Genomic DNA, 10,957 nt, shown 5'->3' on the forward strand with positions numbered 1-10,957 from the left:
AATTTAGTCATCTCCAGTTGAGGCTATTATAAATAAAGTTGCAATACATATGCTTGTCCATAAATTTTGTGGATGTATGCTTATATATATTTGTGCAAATACTTAGGGATATAAGAAATGGGTTCTATTTACTTATCTTTAGCTTTTAAAAACATTTTCTAGAGTGCTTATATGATTTACAATCTCATCACCAACATAGGAAGAATACAGTCACTTTGTATCCTCACTAATAACACTTATTAGAAGTCTTTTAATTTCAACCATCTTACTGGCTGTGAAATGATATTCCATAGTGATTTCAATTTTAATTTCCCTGATGACGAGCAATGTTGAGCACCTTTCATGTGCTTATTGACCATTTCATGCACTTGTCGTTCATGAAGTAACTAGTCTCTGAACTCACGGAAAACACTGTCTGCTTTCTTGTTATAATGGAGCTAGAGGTGTTCCTCATATGTTCTGGATAGAGCTCTATTGCTGGAGATTTGGATTGCAAATCTTTTCTTGCTTCCCTTTTCATTTTTTTAAATGATATTTTATGGAACTGAGGTTTCAATCGCCTTTATCTTTTATGTTGGTGCTTTTGATGGCCTGAAAAATATTTGCTTTTCACGGTGTCACCGTTTTGAAGTCAAGGATTATCTGTGGTTAAAGGCATTGCTCACTGGTATTCAGTAGAGGTACTTATGTGATTGTTGACTTTACTGCTCGTAGAGCTAGAAGGACAAGCTACTGCAGCTCATTATCCATCTCGTTGTTTACCTGACAGTGAAGCGTATGGCGGCTAGCTCAGGACGTATGTGGGACCATCAAAAATAGGATTGCATCTGTCATCAGATGGTTCCCAACAAATCTTATTTTAGCAGTTACTGCTCACTAGGCTTGAAAGAAGCATCATTTCAATGTAAGTTACATAGCTATAAGCAAGATAAAAGAATCCTGTTTTAATTAATATAGGGACTTATAGAAAGAATATTGAATAGCTTATAAAACTTTGGAGAAATCTGTAAAGGTGATCTTGGAAATATGCAAAGAACCAATTAAGAGAGAGATCTAGTTGCTGAAATTTGAAAGGAGGGAAAGTTTACTGTGTGTTTATCTACTTCCACATAGCTCCAGTTCTCAACCCTCATCTGTGATAAATCCCACAAATGCCCGTAACCCACAGAATAAGCCTTCATGATTTTGTCTACAACCCTCAACAATATTTCAAAATAATAACTGGCCCCTACTACATTTTAGGGCTGATTATGTCCACTCCTGGGGATAAGAAATCATAGGAAGAGAAGCAATTATTACATCCACACTGACTGATGAAGTGCTTCTCATCCGTATCAAGTCAGATCATAAAATACATAAAACTGCATAAAAAATTACCACCAAGTAGGAAAGTGTTTCCACTGACCTCCAAAGTGCCCAGAGAGTCACTGCTCAGGGGTCACAAGAAGAGCCATTATCATGGCGTGTTTTCTTCCATTAAGTGTTTACACGTCACATTCTGTTTGGTAATAAGCTCAAGGTTGCGCTGTCAGTGCAAGATCATTAGCTTTACAATTTTTCAGAAAGTGTTTGCCTTAGCAAATGTTCATCACAACCTTGGTGCGTATGTCCAGGTGTAAATCCTGTTGCTGGAAGATCTTGCTAATTGCACTCGCCGTGCTTTATTTTTCCATGCATGCATTGGGCAGCAAGAATTCGTCAGAAATCTTCTCTTCCTGAACAACCTTAGCTGAGGATTTTAACATAATAAGCTCGGGTCATGGTGCTCTAAGAAGTCATTTCTGCCTCTCGGGCTTCCCAGGCTAGGTCTGAAGAGCTGTGTCCCCATCACACCCCCTGTCACTACAGAAACCAGCAACAGTGACAGGTATCTAGCTATTTTTGTGAGAGTAGTATCAGCTTCATGACAAAAAATGTACTGGCTAATGGATATTTTCTTTTTATTTACTTTTATTTATTTATATTTACTTTTTACTTTTCTACTGTATTTACTGGTTTTTACTATATTTATTTATTTATATTTACTTTCATTTATTTATTTCCTTGAAGAGGAAAGCAGTTTGAGGAGAGGAGTCAGAGGACCGCACATCAGACGTTATAGAACCCCTGGGATACAGTAGGCACCGTGCACGGGAACTTAGGTTACCAGAAGCACATTCTTCCTAACATCCAAAGTTAACCAGAAACAATCACAATGACTAAATCCATCCCGCAGTCCAAGTGGGAAAAGACAAGTGAAGAGACCGTGGCACTAGTTCACGACAGTTCCTGTACTCGAATGATATTGTCCCCGGAGGAAAGGACAGAGAGGCGAGCTCGAGAGACGCGCTCCTCCGAGGAGTTCACGGAGTCTTCATATATGGGGGAGATTTTGGGGCTCCCACTAATTGAGGTTTCAATGGATTTCATTTTAAAATCTGTATATATTTCCAATGTCAAATTCGAATGATGCAATGCCAAATTTGAATTATGCAGTCGCCCACACATTACTTTTATTTATCCTATAGGGGATCTTGACGCGTATTTTTGCATTTTTATGCATTACGCTATTCAAATAATATGCATTTTCATTTTTAATTTCTACCTCCTAGTCTCAAGCAGCAATGACTAGGCAGCGGTTACTTTATTCCCTGTCGTTTGGGATAAGAAAGAGGAAGCAGGGCTCGAGGGGCTGGCCTAAGACGGAATTGTCTCTCCTCTGATTCTAACGCAATCTTCAGCGAAAGCACACCAGAAGCGCTCAGGACGCGTGGGTCATCCACGGATCTGGGCTCCTTCGCTTGACTTCTGAGAGTCGGACACCTGGGCTCCAGTTTTGATGTTGTTGGTCCACAGAGAAGCTAGCTGTATGACTTTACACAAAACCATCTGACTTCCAGGGATGTAGTAAAGATCAAAGCATATAAGGTTGACAGGCATGCTAGTAGATTAAAGTGGTATATGAATGTATGATACGCATAGGAGGGGTGCACATAGCCCTTGTCTACTGCAGGTTGGAAAAGAGAGCAGCATATGTTTCCTTATTCAGTAATTCAGCCATGTCCAAGGCCAACCCTGCTCCAGGCGCTGTGCCTGGCCTGAGAATACAATGTGAAGCAAAAGTTTCCATCCTCAGACATTACCAACTGTGTGAGAAACATATAGTAATCAAGAACTTACACACATTGACATTGAAAAATTTACTCAAGGCTAGAGAGAAAGAGCAACATCGTTTGGATCTGGCCTGTGGAGTGAGACTGGCTGGGCGAGTTTCCTTGAGGAAGCGCAGCACGAATTGTGATGGAAGGGTGAGAAGAACTAAAACAGATGACTAGAGGAAAAGGCAGAGAGCTTTCATTTGTTCAACGAATATTAATTGAGTGTCCTTATAACACTCTTCTAATCATTTCAACGGAATCTGAATGAATCAGAAAAAATCCATTGGCAGTTTAGCCTCAGGCATTGTGGCTGAGGTGTTATTAGTAGGCCAACTTGACGGAGTTTTCCTGCCAAGCTTATGCAAGCATAGTGGGGACCCTACAACTATTCTAGCCAATTATCTTTTTGAATACCTTTATTTCTTCAATAATAATAATAATAAAACATTTTTAATACTCCTTAGGTTAAAAAAAAATTCTAGGGTCTTAGAGTTTGATCTTGATAATTCAAACACTGAATGGAACCATCCTTGGCGTATGACTTTCTAATTGGAGTATGGATATCTAAGAGGGCATAAATAAAAATTGCTGTTGAATGACTGTTTCCCCATCCTTTGTCCACAAAAAGAAGAAGAAGAAAACCGAGGAGGAGGAAGAGGAAGAGGAGGAGAAGACATGTTGAAATCCTATCGTATGTACTTGTGGATGTGATCTTGTTTGGCAACAGGATCTTTGAAGGCGTTTTGTCTATTAGTTTAACCTGAGGTCCTACGGGAGCATGAGGAGTCCTAATTGTAATAGACTATTGTTAAATAAAAGAGAAGGTCCACTGAGACAAGGAGGTCGAGGAAGCATGCCATCTGACCCTGCAGCTGCAAGTCAAAGAACATTCCAGAAACTGGTAGAGAGATATGGAACAGATTCTCCTCCAACTGTCAGAAGAAACTAATACAGCTCACATCCTGTTCTTGATCTTTTAGCCTTCAGAAATATGAGACAGAAGTTCTGTGGTTTGTTCTTATAGCAGTCCTAGGACACCCATGTCTGTGCACACACTTAAAATTTAAGTATGTTACTGCCAGGAGTCTCTGAATGCGTTCAGACCCACAGGGACCTCATGCACAGCAGAACAAGGCACAGCCTGCCCTGCACCCTCCTCACAGTTGTTCCTCTCCGGGAGCCCATCGCTGCGCCTGGTCAATGCACCTCCTGGAAGGTCTACTTCTTTTTTAAAAAGAAATATTTTAAAGTAGTGAGCAATATAAAAGGAAGATCTGTGGGGAAACTTAAAACACATTAAATATACAAGGGGGCTAAACGTTCCTGGGGAAAAAAATCCTGTCTCTCAGAAACTGAAGTTCTATATGAGGGCAAGTAAGAAGTATTGTTACAAAATAATAAAACCTTTTATTAAATAAAAATATCTAAATGTAAAGCTATTGTTTCTAAAGTAGCCTCTATGTAGCTCTGTACTCTTCTGAAGACAGTATTTCCATTTAACTCTTCTGTGAAGAACTTTGCACTCCGATGTACACTACAGCAAAACAGTAGTTTAGTGTCCTCCAGGGACTCAAATTGCGTTCCTTTGAACTTTTCTTTGAGTTTTGGAACAAAAAGGGGCGATCAAGGCTACAGCGTGGTTGAAGCCGGATGCAGCAAGATCAGGGAGTGAAGTTTTCCGATAAAATGCTCTTATGAATTATATTGCTACCCTCAAAAAATACACAGGTGCAACTTTTGGGCTTTTTTTAACCAAGAAGTTTTCAATTAAGAAAGAAAACAAAATAAAAAAAAACTTTTTCATTATAATATTCCTGTCATCATCCTGTGTCCTTTGAGAAATGAAAGGAGCGAGATTACCCCTTTGAAGTCCCCCCAAACAGCCATCATAACCTTCTGAGCTGCCCACGCTGCCTGGAGTGGAATTTCCAGCAGATTTCCTGAGAAGTCTCTGTTTTGACCCGACCTGTAAGAGGAGCCTGGGCACAATGTAGGCTCTCCTCCCACTTCATGGGAACGAGAATCACCAACAGTATTCGCCCAGGACTGAGTCCTGTAAGGCACTTCCTACTTTACCTACGCTGACACCAACCAGCCCTCCGCGGCACTGTCTACTTCTCTGCTGGGTCTGATTTTTCATCACCATGGCCAGGCAGAACTCAAGACAATTCTCAAAAATGTGCATTTGTTAGGGACATTTACAGGTTAAAATTCAAGCTCAGAAATAATCAGGATACAGCAGTTCTTTGATCAGTCACACATCTCAGCCATGCCTTTCATCCACGGCAACCTCAGACACTTGTCCCTTAGCCTTTGCCCTGTTTGGGCGAATGCTACAAAGCTCATTTAGCAATGCTGAAAAAAAATGTTCAGAAGGGTGCACATATCCACTACAAGCATTTCGGCTCCTGCAGAGTGCTCAGTTCTAGCTGTAGATGGCTAATCCGACACCCGCCCACAATTAAGTACCTGCAGGCACCCCAGTCTGCAAGCCGGCCTCCTGCTTGAAGGCACTCAGTTTGCTTGCTTGGTAGACTGGGAACCAGCTGCTCTGTCTTGGGCTCCGGTGCTACTGCCTCTGCTGCCACTTCTTCTCTACTAGGTCTCTGGTTCACAGTTCTGTCTCTTGAATTGAAGAGGTTCAGTGTGCAGACATACTGGGGGTCTAGAAGGTGTGTTTCATTTATGAGTCATTTTTTTATGACAGATCGATGCTCCTTTTCCTCCTTCTGAGATGGCTCGTTTCATACCTAGCAGGATGGCAGAACTGACCAATCCCTACATTAGAGCTCCATACATCCTATTTGCATGGCTCCTCCCAGTTGTTTGGTGGTGGTCACAAAAACTATGGCTAAAAGAGCTATGATTCCCTGTACTATAGGACTTTTTTTCGTTTTTTAATGAAGGCAACTTAATGATACTAAGAAAGTTAATTACCATGAATGCATATCTACAACCATGACTGATAGCACAGACATGTTGAAACACAGTTTGCTTGGAATAAACCTGTACACGTATGAACTGGAACCCTAGAAGTAATATTGGATCACTTGCCCGCATACAGGCTTAACAAGAGAGGCCTTGGGAATCCAGACGCGACATGATGAAGACGCAGGGCGTATACCAAGGAGAGGAACAAAGGAATGGCCTGAGCGGCATATATTCGGGATGTCCTTTGGCACGATCTTCCTGGACAGATGGCCTGATTCCTATTCCTCATGGATAAGGATCATAAAGGCCACATTGACTCCATGAACTCATTATGTCCTTCTTAAAATGATCACGCGAGGTTGTTTCTACCACTGAGTCTAGTCCGGGTCATGGAAGTGCACATGACACAGTAGACTGCTCCCTATGGCTTTGTTCGCGACCATCCTGGTGACAGCGGATCACCATGTCTTTCCCCAGAAGAGCCACAGGTCAAAATTCCCAGCTTTTGGTTAGCAGTCATGGGTTGGCCAGCTGTGTCGTTAGGACTGCTTTTTGTGAGATGACGATTATTACATGCAGGCAGGAAACTTAGGTACAAGAAATCAGTTCATTAACTCATCCCAGATCACACAAGTATACAATGGTAATGGCTTCACCAAAAAGTTGAAAATAATGACAGCAACGGGAACAGATCCAGGGATTGTCTTTTATTCCCTTGATTTTAAAAATCGTGACAAACTCTGGTTACTTTCTCTACATAAAAACCATTGAAATGCTGTTTCTTCTCATAAGGCCTCACTCTGCAGTAGAGTTCACCAACACTTCTTAATGAAGCTTCTTAATTAAACAGGACGGCATTGGAAAGCAGCATGTCTAAGCAGCAGGTTGGAGGGGAGGGCAGGATGCGACAGTAACCAGGGGCATAGCCCACTGGAAATGGTGATATATGATTCTCTCCTAGGGCAGGAAATTAAATGTTTGGCTAATCAGTAAAGTTGGGGACCTAAGAGAAACAATATTTGCATAACTCTATTCTGATCTTGGTTCAGGGCAAATGTCCCTACTGGTTGCCCCTCTGTGGAGGGATCTGCGTCCTCTCTGTGACAGGAGACCTTGAAGTGAATTTAGAGATCACCTAGGCCCACCAGGTAGAGAGGAATGGCTCACGATAGGAATGACACTGGGTCACAGTCATGATGTTTCATGTGGGCCACAGAGAGAAAATTCAAATGATGTTTTCCCTGGAGACCCAGAGACTGCTGGACCCCGCATAGCTCCTTTTTAAGGTGGTTTCACCAGCTAAGAACACTACAATTGTACAAATTATCTCTGACTCACATAGATCCCCTCTTTTAGACCATTTTTGCTCTTTCCAAGTGATTTTATCCACATGTTTAAAGGCAGAGGCTGTAGAGTATGGGGTTATATGCAAAGCCCAAGGGTTCAGTCTCCCTGGTTTTCCTTGTTCTTATCCTACTAAGAACCAGTAAACCATAAGCGAGTCCATAGACTACGTGCTCCACAATCATCTAACCTGTCCTACATCTTGGATCAGAATGTCAGGGTGGGTACAAGAGAATCTATTAACATAACTGTTTCCAATGCCCATGCTACCACTACCAATATGGTTTTGTGTGCATTTAAGTCTGAAAATCAGAACTTTCAGATTATCTATTTAATAAAAACATTAACTTAAACTGAATGTCTGCTGTGCACCTACTATTATTGGGATTTCTTGTTGTTATACTTTGCCCAAGAGTTGAGTCTGACTCATGGCAACCCTGTGTGCACAGAGAGGGGTGGCTCCACAGGGTTTTCAAGACCACGAACTTTCAGAAGCATTTTGACAGATTTCTTTTCCCAGATGCCTCTGGGCGGGTTTGAATTTGATCTTTCATATAACAGTGAACACCTAATCATTTGTGCCACTCAGGAGCTTCATAATGAGTCCTGGGTGGGGTATTGGTTAGGCATAGGGCTGCTAACTGCAAAGTCAGTGGTTCAAACCTATCAGCTGAAATATGAAGCTTTCTGATCCCATAAGGATTTGACTGCTTCAGACAGTCCAAATCGTTTGCTGAGAGTTAAACCAACTCAATGGCGGTGTTTTGTTTGTTTGTTTGAGTTCTTAATGGAATCCATGTGAGTGTGATATATGGGACATAAATGAAGAAGATGTGATGGATGTATTCAAGACATAAATTAGAGAAGAGAAAACACAACTCATTACGATACGATGCACATCCAAGTTGGGAACATGCATTCAAGACATAAATTAGAGAAGAGAAAACACAACTCATTACGATACGATGCACATCCAAGTTGGGTACACCTGACAGGAGCAGGAAGGGTTACTTCGGATGAAGGGGATCAGAAAGATTCAGGAGGAACTGACACTAAGTTTGGAAGGATGGAGAACGAGGTGTGCTTTCTAGGCAGAAGGAACCCCACAAGCAACAGCAAGGAGCTTGGAAATGACTGGCATGTGTGTGGCTATTGTGGGAGCAAACTCACCACCATGGAGTTGATTCTGACTCAGAGCATGGGAGAAAGCCTAGGCAGACAGTCAACCGGTGCTGAATGGTGACAGTTCTCAAATTCCAAAGCAAGGTGTTCTGCTTTATACTCAAGGAAAATGAGATGCTTCTGAATGTTTCTGAACAGTGGGTGACTTGATTACCCTTGAGACCTGTTATGGCAGAGTTGTGAAAGCAAGGACTAGGATGAAAGGCAGTTAGGAGGCAGTGTAACAGATCACAAAGGACTAGACTGGGCGCACAGCAGTGAAGGTGGGGGAGAGGGCGGGTATCCGCAGAAACCGAGAATAATTTAGATGTGCTTCTGGTTTGATTTCATTTTTAAAAGAGAAATTTTAAAAAAATAAGATAGCATCAAAGCCAATTGAGGTTTCTGGCTTATAGAAGCAGATGAGAGGAGGGAATGACCAAGGGCAAACAGCCCAAAGCCAACTGGATGGTACAGCCTCCTGGTAATCTCCAAGAAGTTTGAAGTGATACAAGAAAGAGCTCATGTGATAAGGATAAACCAAACCTGTTGCCAGTGGGCCCATCTGAAGGATGGTGACCCCGTAAGTTCAGAATTGGACCTGCTTTACAGGGTTTTCAATGGCTTCATGTTAGGAACTTGAAGTGCCTCTTGGTGGCCTCAAACCTCCAACTTTTCCATTCACAACAGAGCACATGAACCATTTGCATCATCCAGGACTCTGCAATAGGACTAGAATATCAGTATGAAAGGCTGATATCAGATCAAATTCTGCTGTGGACTTCAACAGTCATTATTTACTAGCAAATAGGTACAAAATAGTTCACACAACTTGTTTTCTAAAATCATGATTATTTCAGCTCCCTGACATTTTCTATGATTAACCGCAACTGGCATGCTGAGGAAGACTGGACAATATTTTAGAAACAAGATTCACTCACCTATATGGTAACAAGTGGAAAACCAGTGTCTTCTGATCCAAGAGGGAGCCCCCCACCCGCACCCCATGGGCTATTAGGGATCCAGCCTCAAGTGCCCTCACTAAGAGTACAGGTCACAGAGTTTGATGGATTCTTATTCTTCATCGATACGAGGGTGGGAAGTATCATTAAAACTGTCCTTTATATTGTATCCTCTCACTATATGTATTCAACTGTATGCTGAGCAAATCCTCAGAGAAACAGAATTATACGAAGAAGAATGTGACACCAGGAGTGGAAGAAGGTTTATTAACAACTGAAAGTGAGGAGGACTCGAAGCACTTGCTGATGAAGATCAAGGATTGCAGCCTTGATTTACGGATTACAACTCAATGTCAAGAAGACCAAAATCCTGACAACTGGACCAATTTGTCCTGGAACATCATGACAAATGGAGAAAAAGTTGTAGTTGTGAAGAACTTTGTGTTGTGTTTGAAGCCACAGTCAATGTTCATGGAAGCAGCAGTCAAGAGATCAAAAGATGTATTGCATTAGGTCACTCTGCTGCCCAAGAGATTTTTAGATGGTTTAAAAGCAAGGATGTTATTTTGAGGTTTTCCTGACCCACACCATTAGTTTTTTCCATCACCTCATGCACATGAAAGTTGGACATTGAATTAGAAAAAGCAAAGTGGAATCAATGCATTTGAATTATGGTTCTGGTGAAGAATATTGAAAGAACCATGGACTACCAAAAGAACCAACAATTCTGTCTTGGAAGAAGTATGGCAAGATTGCTCTTTAGAAACAAGGATGACAAGACTTCATATCCCCTACTTTGGACATGTTCTCAGAAGAGACCAGTCGCTGGAAAAGGACATCATACCTGGTAATGTAGAGGGGCAGTGAAACAGAGGAAGGCCCTCTATGAGATCGATTGACACATTGGCTGCAACAATGTACTAAAGCATAAGAACAATTGTGAGATTGTTTTGTTCTATTGTGCACAGGGTCTCTATGGATTGGAACCAAGTGGATGGCACATAACAATAACAACAATTAATTCACCAGTGAGAGTTCCTCTAGAAATTAGTTATAGCAATTAACAATATCAGGTCTGAGATCAACATTTCTACAAGATGGTAGAAGGTAGTTTTGGAGTTTGGTCCTTCTGATTCTAAGCTAGTGTCTAGCTGACTGACTACCTGAGAGAGTGTATTGTGACAGCCTGGCTGATAAACACAAGTGGGATTAACTGAAAGGCAGAGAGATAAATGGCTTGGTGAGCCTCACCTTTCTTGTCTCTCTCTCTTTGATTATTGGACCAGTGTGCGGCTTCCTTGCTTGTTCTGTGCCTCAATTTAAAGGCCACACTACCTGTGGGACGCCTAGCCTGTGGACTGTGTCACCGTAAGTTGAGGTCCCTTTAAGACATCTCTGGAGCTGGAAACTGGCAGTTGGTGA

The sequence above is a fragment of the Echinops telfairi genome, unplaced genomic scaffold (assembly GCF_000313985.2).
Source record: "Echinops telfairi isolate 266 unplaced genomic scaffold, ASM31398v2 ScPeMD7_12;HRSCAF=54, whole genome shotgun sequence".
In the NCBI taxonomy this organism is placed as follows: domain Eukaryota; kingdom Metazoa; phylum Chordata; class Mammalia; order Afrosoricida; family Tenrecidae; genus Echinops; species Echinops telfairi.